This window comes from Lissotriton vulgaris, chromosome 2_1, assembly GCF_964263255.1.
Source record: "Lissotriton vulgaris chromosome 2_1, aLisVul1.2, whole genome shotgun sequence".
NCBI lineage: Eukaryota > Metazoa > Chordata > Amphibia > Caudata > Salamandridae > Lissotriton > Lissotriton vulgaris.
In genome coordinates, this window is record NC_141687.1 from 75,274,787 (window position 1) to 75,294,560 (window position 19,774).

At 48.6% G+C, this 19,774-nt stretch overlaps 1 pseudogene; it reads right to left on the minus strand.

Moving 5' to 3' along the window:
• Nucleotides 1-18,113: 18,113 nt before the first annotated feature.
• Nucleotides 18,114-18,611, minus strand: LOC147729592 (serine/arginine-rich splicing factor 2 pseudogene; annotated as a pseudogene).
• Between the last annotated feature and the right edge of the window lie 1,163 nt (nt 18,612-19,774).

Sequence of the window (19,774 nt, forward strand, 5' to 3'; positions counted from 1 at the left end):
GTTTTGTCAAATGTTTGATGTGAAAACGGTTTCTAATGTGTGTGATAACGGTTTCTAATGTGTAAATATTGTTTGCCTTTAATGTTTGTAGAAAGTTTATTTAGTCTTGTAAATATTTGAATTTATTGCCTTTTTTGAAAATATGAAAAAAATATGAAATAATTGACACAAAGTAATGTTGTCTAGGGAAGCGACAATAAATTGGTTTCTTACCCTTTACAAAAAACGTATTGAGTAATTGTGGTGTGGGCACTGTGTGTTGTTTACTTCTGTTAATAAGGACACCAACTCCGCTGCCGCCGACCTTTTTAATACCATTACAGAGGCAGTAGACCTTCCACCCCCCGCGAAGCAGCATTATTCTGCCAGGAAGAGCCCCTCTGCCCCCTGGATCTCTGACAGACTTAGACGTCTGAGACAGGGTTGTAGAAAGCAAGAGAGGCTCTGGCGTGCTCATCTGGACTCCACGGAAAACAGACAAAAGCTCAAACAGCTTCTGAAGGAATATAAAATGGCCATCATCGAGGAAAAGAAAGCCCATTTCCTAAATTTGACTGCTGCTCTGAACTCCCCTAGGGATCTTTTTAAGATTATTGATTCCCTCTCATCCCCCCAGAAGGTGGAGGCTATAGTGGAATCCTAGGAGTTCTGTAATAAGATCTCTACCTTCTTCCATACAAAAATTGATGACATTTACAGCTCCCTGGAACGTTGTAACCGGGAACTAGATCCCGCTCACTTTTCCTCATTGGCTTCTTTCTCGGCATCTGACCCTTCTCAATCTATACCCTGCTTGTTCACCTTTCCTTTGCTCACTCTGGATGACTGTAAGCGCCTCCTTGACAGCATCAAATTGGTCTCTCCCCTGGACCCCTGTCCTCTGAAGGTTTTGAAGAGCTGCAGGGAAGTGATTCTGCCCCCCTCGCTAGAGGTGCTTAACCTTGCCATCACCAAAGGGATTTTCCCCCTGGCCTGTAAACTGGCGGTGGTCAAGCCTCTCTTGAAGAAAACCTCTCTGGACCCTGCAGTCCTTAAAAACTTTCGGCCTATTTCTTTGCTTCCGGCTCCAGCCAAAATACTAGAAATCCATCTCAATCACCATCTGACCACTTTTCTCGATGACTCGAACCTATTAGACATCTCGCAGCATGGCTTTCGAGGAGCCCACAGCACTGAATCCGCTCTGACTGTGGAGGTAAACAACATCTGTTCGAAGGTGGACAGGGGCCAGATCACTCTGCTGGTTCTACTCGACTTGACGGCGGCTTTTGACACCCTGTCACCCGCCATCCTGGTTTCCAGGCTCAGGGAGATCGGTGTGGCCGGCCCCACCCTCAGACTCTTAGCTTCCTTTCTCCATCAAAGGGAGCAGAGAGTGAAGCTGAGTGATTTTCTGTCCCCTTCCACACCTGTGCAATGTGGGGTCCCTCAGGGGTCTTCTTTAAGCCCCACCCTGTTTAATATCTATGTGGCCCCACTTGCCAGGGTAGTGAGATCCTATGGGTTCGAGGTGTTGTCCTACACCGATGACATCCAGATTATGGTCTCTCTAACGCAGTCGGTGAATGATTCCGCCTTCAATTTTAGAACTTGTATGGAGGCGGTGTCTCACTGGATGGTTCAAAACTTCTTGAAGCTCAACGGAGAAAAGACCGAAGTTTTGATCTTTGGGGGTAGCCATGATATTTGGTCAAAAGACTGGTGGCCGGACTCCCTTGGGGACTGCCCTATTCCCTCGCAACCTGGGGGTCCTGTTTGATACCACCCTGTCCTTTGACCAGCAGGTCAGTAGGACCGTGTCCACCTGTTGTGGTATCATCAGGATCCTCAGAAAGATAGGACCGTACCTTTCTTTAGATGCGAGGAAGCGGGCCACGGTAGCCCTAGTCTCATCGAGACTAGACTACTGTAATGCACTGTACGTGGGCATGAATAAGAGCTCTGTCCATCGACTACAGATGGTCCAAAACGCGGCAGCCAGGCTGGTTCTTAATCTTCCCAGGTTATCCTCTGTTTCCCGGGCTAGGAAAGACCTTCACTGGCTGCTGTTTCAGGCTAGGGTTTCTTTTAAGCTTCTTTGCCTCGCCCATGGGGCCATCTATGGCGCTGGGTCGGAAGGCATTAGGTCCCTCCTTGTTCCCTATCACCCCATTTGATCCCTTCGATCTGCTACAAAAAATCTTCTTTAAGTGCCAAGATTTGCTAAAGCCAGATGGGGAGGCAAAGCTTTTTTCACCATTGTACCTAAGCTTTGGAACTCCCTCCCCCCCGATCTGGTGGGACAGTCTTCTTTGGCTCTTTTTCGCAAGGACCTAAAAACCTGGCTTTTTCGAGAGGCGTACTCTTAAGCCATGGGCTTGGCAATTCTGAGACCTGTAATATGACACTTATATTGTCTTGCGCCTTGACGCCCTTGGGCTAAGTTGCGCATTATAAATCTCCTTTATTATTATTATTATAATTTAGCCACCATACTTCCTGCGTGTCTCGGCTGATCCATATCCCCAAGTATTTAATTTCATCAGCTTCCCAGCGCAAAGGGAATTCCGACATCACCGAGGGGGTGTTTTCGGTCAGCGGAAAAACCACAGACTTGGTCCAGTTTAGAAAGACACCCGAAAGCCCACCAAACTGGATAAACTCTCTCAGCAATGGGTCTAAATTCTCCTCTGGGTTCATTATGTAAAACGTGACATCGTCCGCGTACAATGAGATAAGCAGACTGCGAGAGCTGAAGACTGTGCAACGTGCAGTATGATGTTGCCGGACACGGGCAGCCAGAGGTTCCATAGCAATAGCAAAAAGTAGAAGGGACAGCGGGCATCCCTGCTTGATGCCACGCAATAACAAAAATGGGTCGGACAGTAAGCCATTCACCTGCACGCGCGCCGTAGGCGCGAAATACAGCAAGTTAATGCGGTTCAGAAAAAGCGGACAAAACCCCATGCGCCCCAGAATGGAAAAGAGGTAGGACCATTCAAGCGTATCAAACGCTTTTGTTGCGTCAAGAAAGACCACTGCGGCCTTTTCGCTAGGATGTAGGTAGTGTAGCATCGAAAATATGGTCTGCAAATTGTGGGATGTCGACCTCCCCGGAATGAATCCGGATTGGTCCGGCAGTGCAATCATTGTCAGGAGTGGCTGTAATCTATTGGCAATCAGTTTTGCCAATATCTTGACATCTATGTTTATCATGGAAAGGGGGCGGTAGGAGTCAAGTTCCTCCTCAGGTTTCCTAGGTTTAAGGAGCGTGAGAATCGTTGCCTCTCTCATAGTCTGTGGTAACACCCTCTCTTCTAGTGCCTCTTCATATACTGCCATCAGCCTAGGCGCCAATTCCTCACCATATGCCTTATAAAAGGCTGGAGTAGGGCCTTCAGGGCCAGGAGCCCTTCCCAGGGGTAGGCTTTTAATGACCTGGACAACATCCTCCACTGTAAAAGGGAGGTCCATGTGCACCCTATGGGTATCGTTGAACCAAACCAGCGCCAGTGTGTCAAGGAACGCCTTAAGTTCTTCGGTGCAGGTCCCCTGTGTAGTCTCGTACAAGCGGGAGTAAAACCCCCTCCTGACCTCTAACCATCTCACCCTGATCATTGCATGTTTCATGAACAAAGGAAGCTGACCTAGACGGTCTAATCATACCCACCAGTGTGCAACCCGGCCTGTCCCCTTTGCCATATCTGTGAGCCTCTGCATATTTGCCTAAGAATTTCGCTTCATGCTGTGCCTCCTCTGCATATTCTAATAGCAGCAATTTTAGTTTTTGCGCAGTATGGGGATCATTCGTGGAGTAAAACGTGTCCTCCAGTGCATTAATTTTGACTTCTAAGGAGGGCAGTGGACCACGAATCGCCTTTAACACTACCGCCTGTCGCACAATGCATTGACCCCTGACCACCGCTTTAAAGGCCTCCCAAAGCGAAGCTTCAGTATCTACATCATTTGCATAGTAATCCACTATATCTCCCCTTATCTCTTCCTTAAAGGCCTCGTCTAGCAATGCGTATGGTGGGAGTCTCCAGGTGAACGCGCGGGGCAGGGATCCCGGGAGCAGTAGCCGCAACAGACATAGTACATGGTCGGACAGAGTGCAGGGTAGATGTGAAATATCCACGGTCCAGGCCGCAGCATCCCTAGTGATTAACCAAAAGTCCAAACGAGATCATGCATTATGATGGTCCAATATACATGTACCTGCCTGTCCCAATGGGTGTCTATTGCGCCAAATGTCAACTAGGTTTCCTTCTGTAACTATAAATGTAAATTGATACTTGTGTAGCGCACTACTCACCCACAAGGGTCTCAAGGCGCTTGTACGAATACCGCTGTGGAACCCATCCTGGCTTTCCCTGTGAGGCGTCCACTCCTGGGCACCCCCAAGGGGGAGGCCAGGCATCCTTAGCATTGTGGGGGCCGTTGTGGAGATTAAGCAAGCTATTGCCCAGAGTTGCAGAGTGGGACTCCGTGATTGGAATAGGCACCGAGGCGAGAATTATCTGGTCCGTGGAATTTTTGAGCCTAAGACCCGCCGAGGCGGGGAATTGAACCCTGGTCCCGGGCTAGACCTCTGCATCAGGGTCTGCCGCTCTAATCATTGAGCCACACTTCTCCACTCCACTTCGCCACTATGGACTATAGAGTGGCGCTCGCGGCTGGGTCTAAGGCCCTATCCGTTCTCCTCCAGTCCATGGCATCGTCAAGTATGGCATTGTAATCTCCACCCCACAGCACAGTGTTGCGTTCTGTCATCTTAATTCTTGACCATACATCGCAGAAAAAGTCAGGGGAGTCTATATTGGTGCCATAAATGGCAGCAATCGCCAGGGGCATTCCCTCCAACACCCCACATACAATTACATACAGGCCCTCAGTGTCCCCGTGTACCTCCCGCTTCCACCAGTCCAACCCTTGCCTAATTAGAACAGCCACCTCTCAAGCATAATTAGAATATATGGACGGGTATACGCACCCCCAACTGCGATTTTGCAGTCTCGGAGATGGCGTACTATTTAGATGTGTCTCTTGGAGCAAGCAAACACCAATATTATGTCTTGTTAAATAAGCATGTACAAGTATGGCCTTTCGACAATCCTTCAGCCCTCCAATGTTCAATGTTAACAAATTCAACAGTCTAGTGTGTGTACATCTGAGAGAGTCTCAACCGTGGGGAGGAGGTAGCCCGTCAGCATAAAATATAAGTCATAAAACATGCATCCTGACCAGCTGCGAGTCTTCATACTGGCATAAAACTAACTAACAAATCCCACCCCCAACCTGCCACCCCCTCCAACACCCTAATCAGGTTGTAGAGTAACCCTCCCCAGCAACATAAAACATAACAGTCTCTGGAAAATGTAAGGGAGATCTCCCATGGAGGTCGTAGTGGCACCAGCGCTCACCCCTGAGTAAACAGGGTGGCTGGGGATTTTGCAGTACCTGGTACCAGCCCTCCCCGACATTTCCAGACTAATCCAACAGGAAAAATGACCAAAATACAAGGACAGTTAGACTCACAGTAGCATCAATGAGAGTAATCATACATTTCAGCATAGCAGTGGAAAGACACTTCGGACGGCCAATATAGTATCATACCAGCTGCTCCACGAGAGTCTTTACCCTTCTTACCTCCGATATGTTTAGCAAATTTTAGGGCAGATTTCGCATCAGTGAAATAGTGCGCAGTTCCGTTGTAGGAAACTTTTAATTTGGCAGGGTAAAGTAGCGACTAGGGAATTTGCGCCTGGAGAAGAATCTGCTTAGCCAGCAAAAACTCACGCCTCGCCGCCTGAACAGTAGGGGTAAAGTCCGGGTAGAACGATAAGTTGTTACCTTGATGAGACAGTTGGCCCCTCTCTCTCGCAATCCGCAGGATGTTGTCCCTATCTTGGTAATTCAGCAGTTTGGCCAAGATCGGTCTCGGAAGTGCCCCCACCGGAGGTTTCTGACCCAAGACCGTGTGTGCCCTCTCCACCACAAACACATTGGACAGGTAGGGTCAAACAACGGATGTAGGAGATCTGCCACATAGGTTTCCATCTTGACAATCGTAGTTGTCTCCGGAATTCCTAGAATGCGTAGGTTATTCCTCCGGGACCTTGCCTCCAAATTGTCGTTCTTTGCGCGGATTACTCCCAAGAGCTTGCCCATATGCTCCTTAGTTTCCACTTGAAACATTTCTAACATGAGGGTACACAGGTCTTCTCCTTGATCCTCCGAGTGCTCCTCCCACTGTTCATCAGATTGTGGCCCTGAAGACGGTTCATTCTGGCGCGTGGAGCGTTTGTCAAAATTAAGCTTGGGTTGCTTGGCATCTGGCTTGCCCATGATGGAGCAACCAAGCGCCGGCCGGCCTAGGCCAGAGGCAAGGCTGAGGCCCCTGCTCCAAATACGCTGTGGTGCCTCTCAGCCACCAGTTTCCTCAGCCCATGCAGCGTGACACATGGTCCCTGGCACAGCTCCACACAGCCTAGTAACACCACGGAGATGCAATGGCCCGCTATGTCAGTTCGTATACTAGTATGTCCAATGAACCACAGCTCCTGCAGTAGTCAGTTGAGTTAGGAGGGACAGGTTCCAAGGCCACACACAGTGGAAGGTGAACAAGGGAGAGCCATCTCCGATCCATTCCAGTGGGCAATATGTCCTTCACAGATTCACCGGCCCGGTGCAGGAGGCCAGCCACAAGCACAGCGCAAGATCGCAGGTAGGTGGCCAGGAGAAGAGAAGCAGTTCACATAGCCACAGGAAGACCCCCCCAGGGCTCCCAGCGCTCCTGCAATTATCAGTTCCCACCAACAACGCGACCGGGCATCAGGGTGCATATGCAGCCAGCGTATTAGGAGTCTTCTCTGCACCACATCTCTAGGTATCTTGCAGGTCAATCGTGACAGGAGAAATCCCCAGGGGCGCACAGAACCTCCATAGCGCTGAGTCTCTGCCCACGGCCGGCACAGCAAAATGGCTCCCCCTGCTCGCTGCCCTCTCTCAGCGTCCGGTATAGAAGGGCAGATGTCACTCCCCTTCATGTGCTCCAGCCTCGTTGGTCAGCCTCCCTGGTGCATCACATAGGGATTTAACTTCAGGGGGGAGGCAGGATTCCTCCACCGATGTCACCTGCAGACCCACACCTTCCGAGAGTGAGGGCGCCAAGATGGTGGTCAGGGCTTCCCCACACTTTCTCCAGTCTAGACACTGCACGGTCAAAAGTGGTTCCCAGCAGCAGAGGAGCCAGGCATCCCGAGGATCGGATGCCTCTCCGCCGTTCCTCAGTGTTGCGTACACCAACCAAAGCCAGTCGGGGCTGCAGCCAAGTCTCTTCCCTCCGTTAGCAGCTTAAGGCCCGCAGCGCCGCTGTATCCCCGGGCTCAATTTTGGAGACAGCCATCTCCCCCACCTAGCCGCAGATGGAGGCCACGCAGGGCTCAGCCAGCACTCGGGTCACTCCTCCGGAGAGCCGTCGCAGGTCGTAAAAAGTCCACCTCTACAATCCGCCGCAGGTCAGGGGTGCAGGGACGTGGGGTTTAGTCTTCCCACAGCAGCATATATCAGGATTTCTGAAGGATTTTTTACTCAGCCGGCGTAGCTCACTCAGAGAGCGCCCATTCCGCTGCTCGGCAGACTACACCCCCCCCACCCACAATGTTTAATTCACCTTCCAGCACTGTTGCCATATGTGAAGTTAGCAACTCAGTGACTGGGGAATCCATTTTGGGTCTTATGTATACATTGTAGACATAGAGGACTACTTTGTATGGAAAAGTCAGGCTAACAAATAAAATGTAATTGGTGGTTATCTCAAGCTCATTTACCATACAACCAAGTGTAGTGCTAACCCAGGTTGTGAGTCCCCCAATGGTCTTCCTTTACTCATTAGTATTGCATCCTTGCTAAAATTTACATAACCCGTGCGGTATGCTGGCTTGGTTAGCCAGGTCTCTTGGAAGAGACAAAGATCATGCAAGTCTATAAAGTGGCCCCAATGAGGAGAATCAAGTTTAGAGCCTAGGCAGCTACATTCCAAGAAAGCATCATGGTGGGTGATGCTGACTGAGCTGCTTCTGACTTATCTTTGTTACTTGCCCTATTTGACACCCTCATGTCATCGGTTCAGTTAAACTCTGGCGCACAGACCATTCTGACCCTACATCATCTCTTTCTCCAACTGCTACTGATGCTGAAACTAGAATGCACTGGAGACTTATTCGAGTTAGGAGCTAACTGATCAGGGTCTGTGGGCCCATTACAAGGCCTGCCTACCTCTACGAAGTGGTTGTAAAGTCTGGCTTGCTCTAGTTTAAGCCTAGCACCAGAATCCATCACAACCTGGGACTTGGAGGTGTAAGCAACTTCTTTACTACCACCTAGAACTATGCCTTTACAATGACATTTTCGTGGTAGCGACATATTCGTTGTACATATTTTCCTTGTAAATGCGTGTGTGGTAATGATGCATGCGTTGTACTGACTCTGTTGTTAAAGCATTCACGGTAAATGCATGCGTGGTAATGATGCATGCGTTGTACTGACGCCTTTGTTAAAGCATTCGTGGTAAATGCATGCGTGGTAATGATGCATGCGTTGTACTGACGCTGTTTTTAAAGAATTTGCAGTAAATGCATGCATGGTAATGATGCATGCGTTGTACTGACGCCGTTGTTAAAGCATTTGCAGTAAATGCATGCGTGGTAATGATGCATGCGTTGCACTGACTCCGTTGTTAAAGCATTCGCAGTAAATGCATGCGTGGTAATGATGCATGCGTTGCACTGACGCCGTTGTTAAAGCATTCGCAGTAAATGCATGCGTGGTAATGACGCATGCGTTGTACTGACGCCGTTGTTAAAACATTCGTGCTCAATGCATGCGTGGTAAGGATGCATGCGTTGCACTGACGCCGTTGTTAAAGCATTCGCAGTAAATGCATGCGTGGTAATGACGCATGCGTTGTACTGACACCGTTGTTAAAACATTCGTGCTAAATGCATGCGTGGTAATGATGCATGCGTTGTACTGACTCTGTTGTTAAAGCATTCACGGTAAATGAATGCGTGGTAATGATGCATGCGTTGTACTGACGCCTTTGTTAAAGCATTCGTGGTAAATGCATGCGTGGTAATGATGCATGCGTTGTACTGACGCTGTTTTTAAAGAATTTGCAGTAAATGCATGCATGGTAATGATGCATGCGTTGTACTGACGCTGTTGTTAAAGCATTCGCAGTAAATGCATGCATGGTAATGATGCATGCGTTGCACTGACTCCGTTGTTAAAGCATTCGCAGTAAATGCATGCGTGGTAATGATGCATGTGTTGCACTGACGCCGTTGTTAAAGCATTCGCAGTAAATGCATGCGTGGTAATGACGCATGCGTTGTACTGACGCCGTTGTTAGAACATTTGTGCTAAATGCATGCGTGGTAATGATGCATGCGTTGCACTGACTCCGTTGTTAAAGCATGCGCAGTAAATGCATGCGTGGTAATGATGCATGCGTTGTACTGACTCCGTTGTTAAAGCATTCGTGGTAAATGCGTGTGTGGTAATGACGCATGCGTTGTACTGACGCCGTTGTTAAAGCATTCGCGGTAAATGCATGTGTTGTAATGACGCATGCGTTGTACTGACGCCGTTGTTAAAGCATTCGTGGTAAATGCGTGTGTGGTAATGATGCATGCGTTGTACTGACTCCGTTGTTAAAGCATTTGTGGTAAATGCGTGTGTGGTAATGACGCATGCATTGTACTGACGCCGTTGTTAAAGCATTCGTGGTAAATGCGTGTGTGGTAATGATGCATGCGTTGTACTGACTCCGTTGTTAAAGCATTCGTGGTAAATGCATGCGTGGTAATGACGCATGCGTTGTACTGACGCCGTTGTTAAAGCATTGGTGGTAAATGCGTGTGTGGTAATGATGCATGCGTTGTACTGACTCCGTTGTTAAAGCATTCGTGGTAAATGCGTGCGTGGTAATGGTGCATGCGTTGTACTGACTCTTTTGTTAAAGCATTCGTGGTAAATGCATCTGTGGTAATGATGCATGCGTTGTACTGACGCCGTTGTTAAAACATTCATGCTAAATGCATGCGTGGTAATGATGCATGCGTTGTACTGACTCCGTTGTTAAAGCATTTGCAGTAAATGCATGCGTGGTAATGACGCATGCGTTGTACTGACTCTGTTGTTAAAGCATTCGTGGTAAATGCGTGTGTGGTAATGACGCATGCGTTGTACTGACGCCGTTGTTAAAGCATTCGCGGTAAATGCATGTGTGGTAATGACGCATGCGTTGTACTGACGCCGTTGTTAAAGCATTCGTGGTAAATGCGTGTGTGGTAATGATGCATGCATTGTACTGACTCCGTTGTTAAAGCATTTGTGGTAAATGCGTGTGTGGTAATGACGCATGCATTGTACTGACGCCGTTGTTAAAGCATTCGTGGTAAATGCGTGTGTGGTAATGATGCATGCGTTGTACTGACTCTGTTGTTAAAGCATTCGTGGTAAATGCATGCGTGGTAATGACGCATGCGTTGTACTGACGCCGTTGTTAAAGCATTTGTGGTAAATGCGTGTGTGGTAATGATGCATGCGTTGTACTGACTCCGTTGTTAAAGCATTCGTGGTAAATGCGTGCGTGGTAATGGTGCATGCGTTGTACTGACTCTTTTGTTAAAGCATTCGTGGTAAATGCATCCGTGGTAATGATGCATGCGTTGTACTGACGCCGTTGTTAAAAAATTCATGCTAAATGCATGCGTGGTAATGATGCATGCGTTGCACTGACTCCGTTGTTAAAGCATTTGCAGTAAATGCATGCGTGGTAATGATGCATGCGTTGTACTGACGCCGTTGTTAAAACATTCGTGCTAAATGCATGCGTGGTAATTATGCATGCGTTGCACTGACTCCGTTGTTAAAGCATTTGCAGTGAATGCATGCGTGGTAATGACGCATGCGTTGTACTGACTCTGTTGTTAAAGCATTCGTGGTAAATGAGTGTGTGGTAATGATGCATGCATTGTACTGACTCCGTTGTTAAAGCATTCGCAGTAAATGCATTCATGGTTCCGTCATACAACCCCCTCCCTCTGCACAACAACATCCTCTCAGTCTCCACACAGCCTTGTCTTATTGTGTATGCACAGAGGCCATCGGTTAGGAGGAAAAAAGGATACACAATGGCAAGGGAACTGGTTTTGCTGTTGCCCAACATGTACCTGGTATGCGTCTGTCAGGGATCTTGTACTGCTGCTGTCTGTGCTGTACCCTTTGAAATTCTGATTCACAAGTTAAATCTGCGGTCACTTAGGAAACAAGTCATTTCTCTGTTCCTGGGAAAGTTGCACTTCCATGAGGAGCAATGGATGATACCAGTGCAATGTCCAAACCCCCCCCAAAAAAAACGAAAAGTGCAATTCAAATCATGTGAACACCCGGAAAGTTCACCTTTTTCAGTATTCACAACAAATTGGATTGCCTCTGTCATGCTTATTTGCACTTCCAAACTCACAAGGGAATGAATCAGGTGTAAGGATTCAGAGAGGGGGTACATAGGATATCCACATATTTACAGGGTGTGTGTAGGAAGTGAATGCATTGCCTTTTAATATGATTCCTTTTAGAAAAGAACACCACTAAAAAAAAAAAAATCTGGAATTTCACAAATTCAGCAATATTACAAACACATTTTGTTGCCTACAAAGGTGTCATCAAAAACGCTGTTATAAATAAGTCAGCCTTACTGTTCCCTCGACAAGGAGACCTGCAAGGTTTGTAAATCAGACCGCAAAATACAAACATCCAGCAATGCTTGTCGTTATTGTCAAAGAGTGTGGTTTTCATTCTGGAGGCAGAGAGTCACCTTACAAACGCAATAAAACACTGTCTTGTTAGATTACAACCACAGCTTCTGATCAACCTCAAGTAGCTATGGCACAAGCAACATTATATCTAGGAAAATTCCGCATCAGAATTAAGCACTACCAGACAACATTAAAGTTCAAAACACAATACAATAATACTCCCAAAGCAATGTAGAAAAATCAAGTAAAATAAAATAGGCAAAATTACACAAACAATGGTTGTTTGACAAGGTCCTCGATGGGATTCTGGGCTGACTGTGATGAAGCGGGATTCACTTAAGCCTTAATGGTCTCCCCAGTGCATATTTTGATTGTGGGTCTATTTCACTCTGTTGGTTCTCAGTTTCTTCCAGTAAGGCAAGGGATCATGCCGTCATGCTCCAGTTGAAGTCTTTAATTTTTGTGCTAAAATCTCTGGGGCTTATTTGCAATGCACCTGCGGCACTTTTACGCCACCAGAGCGTCACTTTTGTGACGCTCCTGAGCTGCAGTGTGATGGCCCATATTTACAAGGCCACACAAAGCCACCCATCGTGGCTTTTCTTGGCCTTGTATATAGGGAGTAAGGCAATTACTTACTCTGCGTTAAAAAGGGCTTCGATGGGTGTTGCTGTGGGTGTTACAGCGCATCACCCATGATTTTTGACACATTTCCCCAGATTTACAACTAGCATAAACCTGGGACTGCGCCAAAACGAATGCCTTCCCAAAGCAGGCCCAACAGGGAGATATGTTTACATTTCTCCTCGTTTTTTCCTCTTTCCACGTGTGCTGCACTCTGCAGAACAAATAAATAAGGAAGACACCTCCTTTGATTGTTTTTGTGAATGACGTTTTCCCTTTCTGCAAAAAAACAATCATTCCAACAAGGCAGGTACCCTTGCACCACGGTGCTAGGGTGCCTGCGTTGGCGCTCGCTTGCAGTTTCAGCACCGGTGCTGGCAGAAAGGACAGGAGTGCCCCATATTATGTAGATACGGTGCAGTCCCGCCCTTTTCTTTTGACATAGGGCAACACAGCTAGAAGGCTTATGGATCTGCCCTACGCCAAAATATTGTAAATGTGACCCTCAGAGTGGAATGAAACTAGAATTTGTAGCTGCCAATGTCTCTTTATCACTGGGATAACATTTCCACACCTCACCTGCATCCCACGTTTTACCTGCGGGATTAGTCACCATTTTGGTTTCGATAATCTTCCAGTGCCCAAGGCTAGCCCTGTACCTAGGTAGGGAACCACAAGGCCGGGCATTATCCCTGCAAGGCCCTGCTGAAACTTTTTTCTTCATAGCAAAAGTGTGCTGTGCTACAATCTTGCCTGCCAAAGCTGCACCTTCCATGGGGTAGCCACAGTGACTGGTCCCGGTCCTCCGATTAAAAAATGAAAAACTCTTAATTTTTCTCAGTTGTTGAGAATCTGATGCTGGTCTTTCATTTAGTTCCAGGCTCCTAGGATCCAGGTCTCCCTAAAGCTAGGGATGCCACATGAGGATGGAAGTCTTCTTCAGCCTCTTGGGTACCTGTGGCAGTCCCAGAAGGGCAGCCACCAGTCCTGGGATCAAGGGTAGAGCAAGATTCGTCTGTGGCAGGTCAGGCAGCAATCTTCCTTTCTCTGATAGTTTTTACAGGATCAGAATTCTCTGAGGAGCTTGTGTTGGGGTTCCAATGTTATCAAATGTGCTGCTCACACATTGACCTACCACGACACAATAAATGCAGAATGAAGCCTTTGCAGAGGCCTCTTTTCAAGAAGGCAGCCGCCAGGCTCCCATCTCTGGAGCTCGAAGCCCCACCACAGTTCCAGCTCTGTGTAAAGGTGGATCCTCCTTCTGCATCTGGGAACAGATGTTTCCTCTTGCTGTGGACAGAGGCAAATGCCCAGGAGGCTTTTAAACCAGAGCCTTCTTGTGACTAAGGGCCATATGTATCAACAAACCCTTTTGCGATTCCTAAATAGCGATTTTGAAGGAATCGCTATTTAGGAATTGCAAAATGGTATGTATGAAGAAATTTGCTTTTTTTTAGCGATTTCTTAATCTTCCTTATTTGCGAATTTGCATTTTGCGAATTCACAATTAAGGAATAATTTCCAATGCATTCCTATGGGCCAGGAGGCCCATAGGAATGATTGCGAAATAATTCTCAAATTGCGAATTCGCAATTTGCTAATCGCAATTTGAGAATTATTTCAAGGGTGCAGGGGTGTCTCCAAGACACCCTGCTTCACCCCTGAAATGTACATGAGTGTGCATATGGCGCACATACATGCCCTATGGGCATGTGTGTGCATCACATGCCATCTTCAAAAATGCCAAATTGTGCCTTTTTTTGAAGAATTCGCACGTTACCATCAACTACAAGTTGGTGGTAATTTGCGATTTCTTAACCATAATTTGCAGCCCAAAAATGCTACATACATAGCATTTAAGGAATCACAAAATTGTGATTCCTTAAATGCTATGGCAAAATAAGGAATCGCAAATCTTTGCTCTTCCTTATTTTGCGAATATTTCATACATACCAAAACATGCAAAAAGGGCTTTTGCGAATCGCAAAGGTCGAAATTCTGCGAATTTCGGCCTCTGTGATTCGCAAAAGGCTTGATACATATGGCCCTTAATGATATACAAGGCAGGCGTCAGGTCTCTTATCTGTTTCCTTATAAGGCCATCCTTTCCTGTGCCCTCTCAAATACCCCATCCTAGAACAGTGTCCATCAATTGCCCCACAACAGTCTAACCTTCCATTAGAAGTTGATCTATTGTTGATTAGGGAGCAGCAAAGGGACAACAATAGGAATTCAAGAGGCCACTGATGGTAATCGAAGTCAGTCAGCTGAGTTTAGGATTACAAGCAGGCCTGTGTGTTCTACTTTCTAAACAATAGTTAAAAACAGGGCTTTGGTGGCCAATAAAAGGACAATTTTAGACAATGAAACATGTAAAGGTTTGAATCAAGGTGAACGTGCTTTTGATTTTACAACAAACAAGTAACAAGCATTTGCAATGCAATAGGTCTCGCATTATTTAAGTTTGAGCTATTAGCATTGTAAATGGCAATTGTTTTTTGCTTTGTGCTATAGTTATTTTTTTTACATAAAAAGCTACATATAAAATATGTTTATTTAAAGTTATTTATGCAGTATCTAAATTTTGTTTGCATAAAAGAGTATAATAATATCTTAGTAAAAAAGTCAAATATTTTAATGGAAATTCACCAAATGTTCATTTATGTGTTGGTTTTGAAAATAGCTAAATTAATAGCTTTGTCATTTACAATGCCAATAGTTATAACTTTCGCAAATGTGACACCTATAGCATTTGTAATGCAACATTTGTATTTACGTGACTTAGATGTATTGATATTACAAATAACAATGGCTTTTAGTTTTTTTTAATACTTAATAAAAGTGATTGTAATTTATAATGGCAATAGCTTAAACTTTTGTAAATAACTTTTGTGAAGATTATGTTCAGTGTATTTTATTGTAACGAAATCCAAGAACAGAAGTGAAATATGAACATCTTTTTGTGACATTTGTAATAAAGCTTGAAACATTGAGAGAACATATTTGTGCTGTGGTGGTGCTGAGTGATGCTGTGGTGGTGCTGAGTGGTGCTGTGGTGGTTCTGAGTGATGCTGTGGTGGTTCTGAGTGATAATGTGGTGGTGCTGAGTGACTGTACTCACTGTCACTCTGCACTCACTGTCACTCTGCACTCACTGTCACTCTGCACTCACTGTCACTCTGCACTCACTGTCACTCTGCACGCACTCTGCACTCACTGTCACTCTGCACTCACTGTCACTCTGCACTCACTCTGCACTCACTGTCACTCTGCACTCACTGTCACTCTGCACTCACTGTCACTCTGCACTCACTCTGCACTCACTGTCACTCTGCACTCACTGTCACTCTGCACTCACTGTCACTCTGCACTCACTGTCACTCTGCACTCACTGTCACTCTGCACTCACTGTCACTCTGCACTCACTGTCACTCTGCACTCACTGTCACTCTGCACTCACTGTCACTGCACTCACTCTGCACTCACTGTCACCCTGCACTCACTGTCACTCTGCACGCACTCTGCACTCACTGTTTCTGCATGCACTCTGCACTCACTGTCACTCTGCACTCACTGTCACTCTGCACTCACTGTCACTCTGCACTCACTGTCACTCTGCACTCACTGTCACTCTGCACTCACTCTGCACTCACTCTGCACTCACTGTCACTCTGCACGCACTCTGCACTCACTGTCACTCTGCAAGCACTCTGCACTTACTGTCACTCTGCACGCACTCTGCACTCACTGTCACTCTGCACGCACTGTCACTCTGCACGAACTGTCACTCTGCACGCACTTTCACTCTGCAAGCACTGTCACTCTGCACGCACTCTGCACTCACTGTCACTCTGCACTCACTGTCACTCTGCACTCACTGTCACTGCACTCACTCTGCACTCACTCTGACTCTGCACGCACTCTGCACTCACTGTTTCTGCACGCACTCTGCACTCACTGTCACTCTGCACTCACTGTCACTCTGCACTCACTGTCACTCTGCACTCACTGTCACTCCGCACTCACTGTCACTCCGCACTCACTGTCACTCTGCACTCACTGTCACTCCGCACTCACTGTCACTCCGCACTCACTGTCACTCCGCACTCACTGTCACTCTGCACTCACTCTGCACGCACTCACTGTCACTCTGCACTCACTCTGCAAGCACTCTGCACTCACTGTCACTCTGCACTCACTGTCACTCTGCACTCACTGTCACTCTGCACGCACTGTCACTCTGCATTCACTCTGCACTCAGTCACTCTGCACTCACTGTCACTCCGCACTCACTGTCACTCCGCACTCACTGTCACTCCGCACTCACTGTCACTCTGCACTCACTGTCACTCTGCACTCACTGTCACTCCGCACTCACTGTCACTCTGCACTCACTCTGCACGCACTCTGCACTCACTTTCTGCACGCACTCTGCACTCACTGTCACTCTGCACTCACTGTCACTCTGCACGCACTGTCACTCTGCACGCACTGTCACTCACTGTCACTCTGCACTCACTGTCACTCTGCACTCACTCTGCACTCACTGTCACTCTGCACGCACTCTGCACTCACTGTCACTCTGCACGCACTCTGCACTTACTGTCACTCTGCACGCACTCTGCACGCACTGTCACTCTGCACGCACTGTCACTCTGCACGCACTGTCACTCTGCACTCACTGTCACTCCGCACTCACTGTCACTCCGCACTCACTGTCACTCTGCACTCACTGTCACTCCGCACTCACTGTCACTCCGCACTCACTGTCACTCTGCACTCACTCTGCACGCACTCTGCACTCACTGTTTCTGCACGCACTCTGCACTCACTGTCACTCTGCACTCACTGTCACTCTGCACTCACTGTCACTCTGCACTCACTGTCACTCTGCACGCACTGTCACTCTGCATTCACTCTGCACTTAGTCACTCTGCACTCACTGTCACTCCGCACTCACTGTCACTCCGCACTCACTGTCACTCCACACTCACTGTCACACTGCACTCACTGTCACTCTGCACTCACTGTCACTCTGCACTCACTGTCACTCTGCACTCACTCTGCACGCACTCTGCACTCACTGTCACTCTGCACTCACTGTCACTCTGCACTCACTGTCACTCTGCACTCACTGTCACTCTGCACTCACTCTGCACTCACTGTCACTCTGCACGCACTCTGCACTCACTGTCACTCTGCACGCACTCTGCACTTACTGTCACTCTGCACGCACTCTGCACGCACTGTCACTCTGCACGCACTGTCACTCTGCACGCACTGTCACTCTGCACGCACTGTCATTCTGCATGCACTCTGCACTCACTGTCACTCTGCACTCACTGTCACTGCACTCACTCTGCACTCACTGTCACTCTGCACTCACTGTTTCTGCACGCACTCTGCACTCACTGTTTCTGCACGCATTCTGCACTCACTGTCACTCTGCACTCACTGTCACTCTGCACTCACTGTCACTCCGCACTCACTGTCACTCACTCTGCACTTACTGTCACTCTGCATTCACTCTGCACTCACTGTCACTCCGCACTCACTGTCACTCCGCACTCACTGTCACTCTGCACTCACTGTCACTCCGCACTCACTGTCACTCCGCACTCACTGTCACTCTGCACTCACTCTGCACTCACTCTGCACTCTGCACGCACTCTGCACTCACTGTCAGGACTTCGATGTGGAACGAGACCTTGATCGTGTGCGGGATCTTGACTTGGATCGGCTGTAGCGGCTCCTGCTGCAGGATCTGGAGCGACTCCGACTGCGGGACCTCGACCGACGACGCCTCCTGGGACTGCGACTCCGGCGTCCATAACTTCCTCCACTGCCTCCATATCTTCGGGGTGGTGGTCCCCTGCGGCTATGATGTGAGTCTGGTGGCCTTCCATAACGAGCCATCTGCACCCGAAGTTCGCGCCCATCCAGTACGGCTCCGTCCATGGCGTCCATCGCATCCTCGGCATCACGTTTGTCATGGAATCTTACAAAGGCAAAACCGCGGCTCTCCTTCGTGTATCGGTCGCGGGGGATATAGACGTCGCCTACTCGTCCATACTTCTCGAAAACTCTTCGAAGTGTTTCGGGCGACGTCCTGCAGGTAAGATTGTCCACCTTCAAGGACGTCATGCCTCCTACGTCAGGCGGCGGCCTGCCGTAACTCATCTCCAGGGAACCCGTGAGAGGCGTCGGGCGGAACCTTAACTATTCAGAAGGTGAAAGTCAGCAGGCGTGGGCGCCTACACTGACAAGAGCTTTGGCCAAAGTTACTTAAAATAAAAAAATAACCTGAATAAAGTAATTGAGAAGTCAGGCAGGCCGGGGGCGGTACTGCGGGACACCTCTGTGACGTCATTCCCGGGCCGCGCTCTGATTGGCTGCTGGCCCGGGACCTGACGTGCAACCAGGAAGAGGAGCCGGCAGCAGGAAGTGGCGTGAGCATTGCGGCCCCGGGGCTCCCGTGACCAGGAAGGAGCCCTGGATACTGTTTCCCTTTAAGTCCCGGTCCCGAGATGGGGGACCGGGTGAAGACCCGCGGGGCGAAGCGGGCGCACTGAGGAGGCGGGGCTCCCATGTGGAGAGAGAGCCCCGCCGAGCGCTACCACCGCCCGGCCACAGAGAAGCCTTCTGTCTAGCAGCGGGCCCCCGTGATGTGGGGAGAGCCTGCAGCTGCGGAGGAAGGGAAGGTGCCTGGAGACCCGGGGATCGCCCGCCAGACACCGGTGAGTGGAGCCGGGAGGAGAGGGGCTGGTGTGTGTGGAGGGGTCTCTGTGTATGCGTGTAGGTGCGGCGGCGGCGACGGGGGGTGTGCCTGTGTATGCGTGTGTATGTGCGCATGCGTGAGTGCTGTGTATGCGTGTGGCTGTGATGTGCGCATGTGTGAATGTTGAGAGCCTGCAGCTGTGGAGGAAGGGAAGGAGCCTGGAGACCCGGGGAGCGCCCGCCAGACACCGGTGAGTGGAGCCGGGAGGAGAGGGGCTGGTGTGTGTGGAGGGGTCTCTGTGTATGCGTGTAGGTGCGGCGGCGGCGACGGGGGTGTGCCTGTGTATGCGTGTGTATGTGCGCATGCGTGAGTGCTGTGTATGCGTGTGGCTGTGATGTGCGCATGCGTGAATGTTGGTGCGCGTGCAAGCAGCTGAATCCAGCCGGGGAGAAGCGCGTGACAGTTTCTTGTCCGTCATTCCCCCGTGTCAGCTCGCTATAAGTCTCCAGCCTGGACGCATCCTTCGGATGCGATTTCCAGGCGAGACCTAAAAAGGGAAGTATTGTTTGTTATTGTGGTGACTGTTCCAGATAATGTACGTTGTAGCAATGTGTGTTATGGCTAT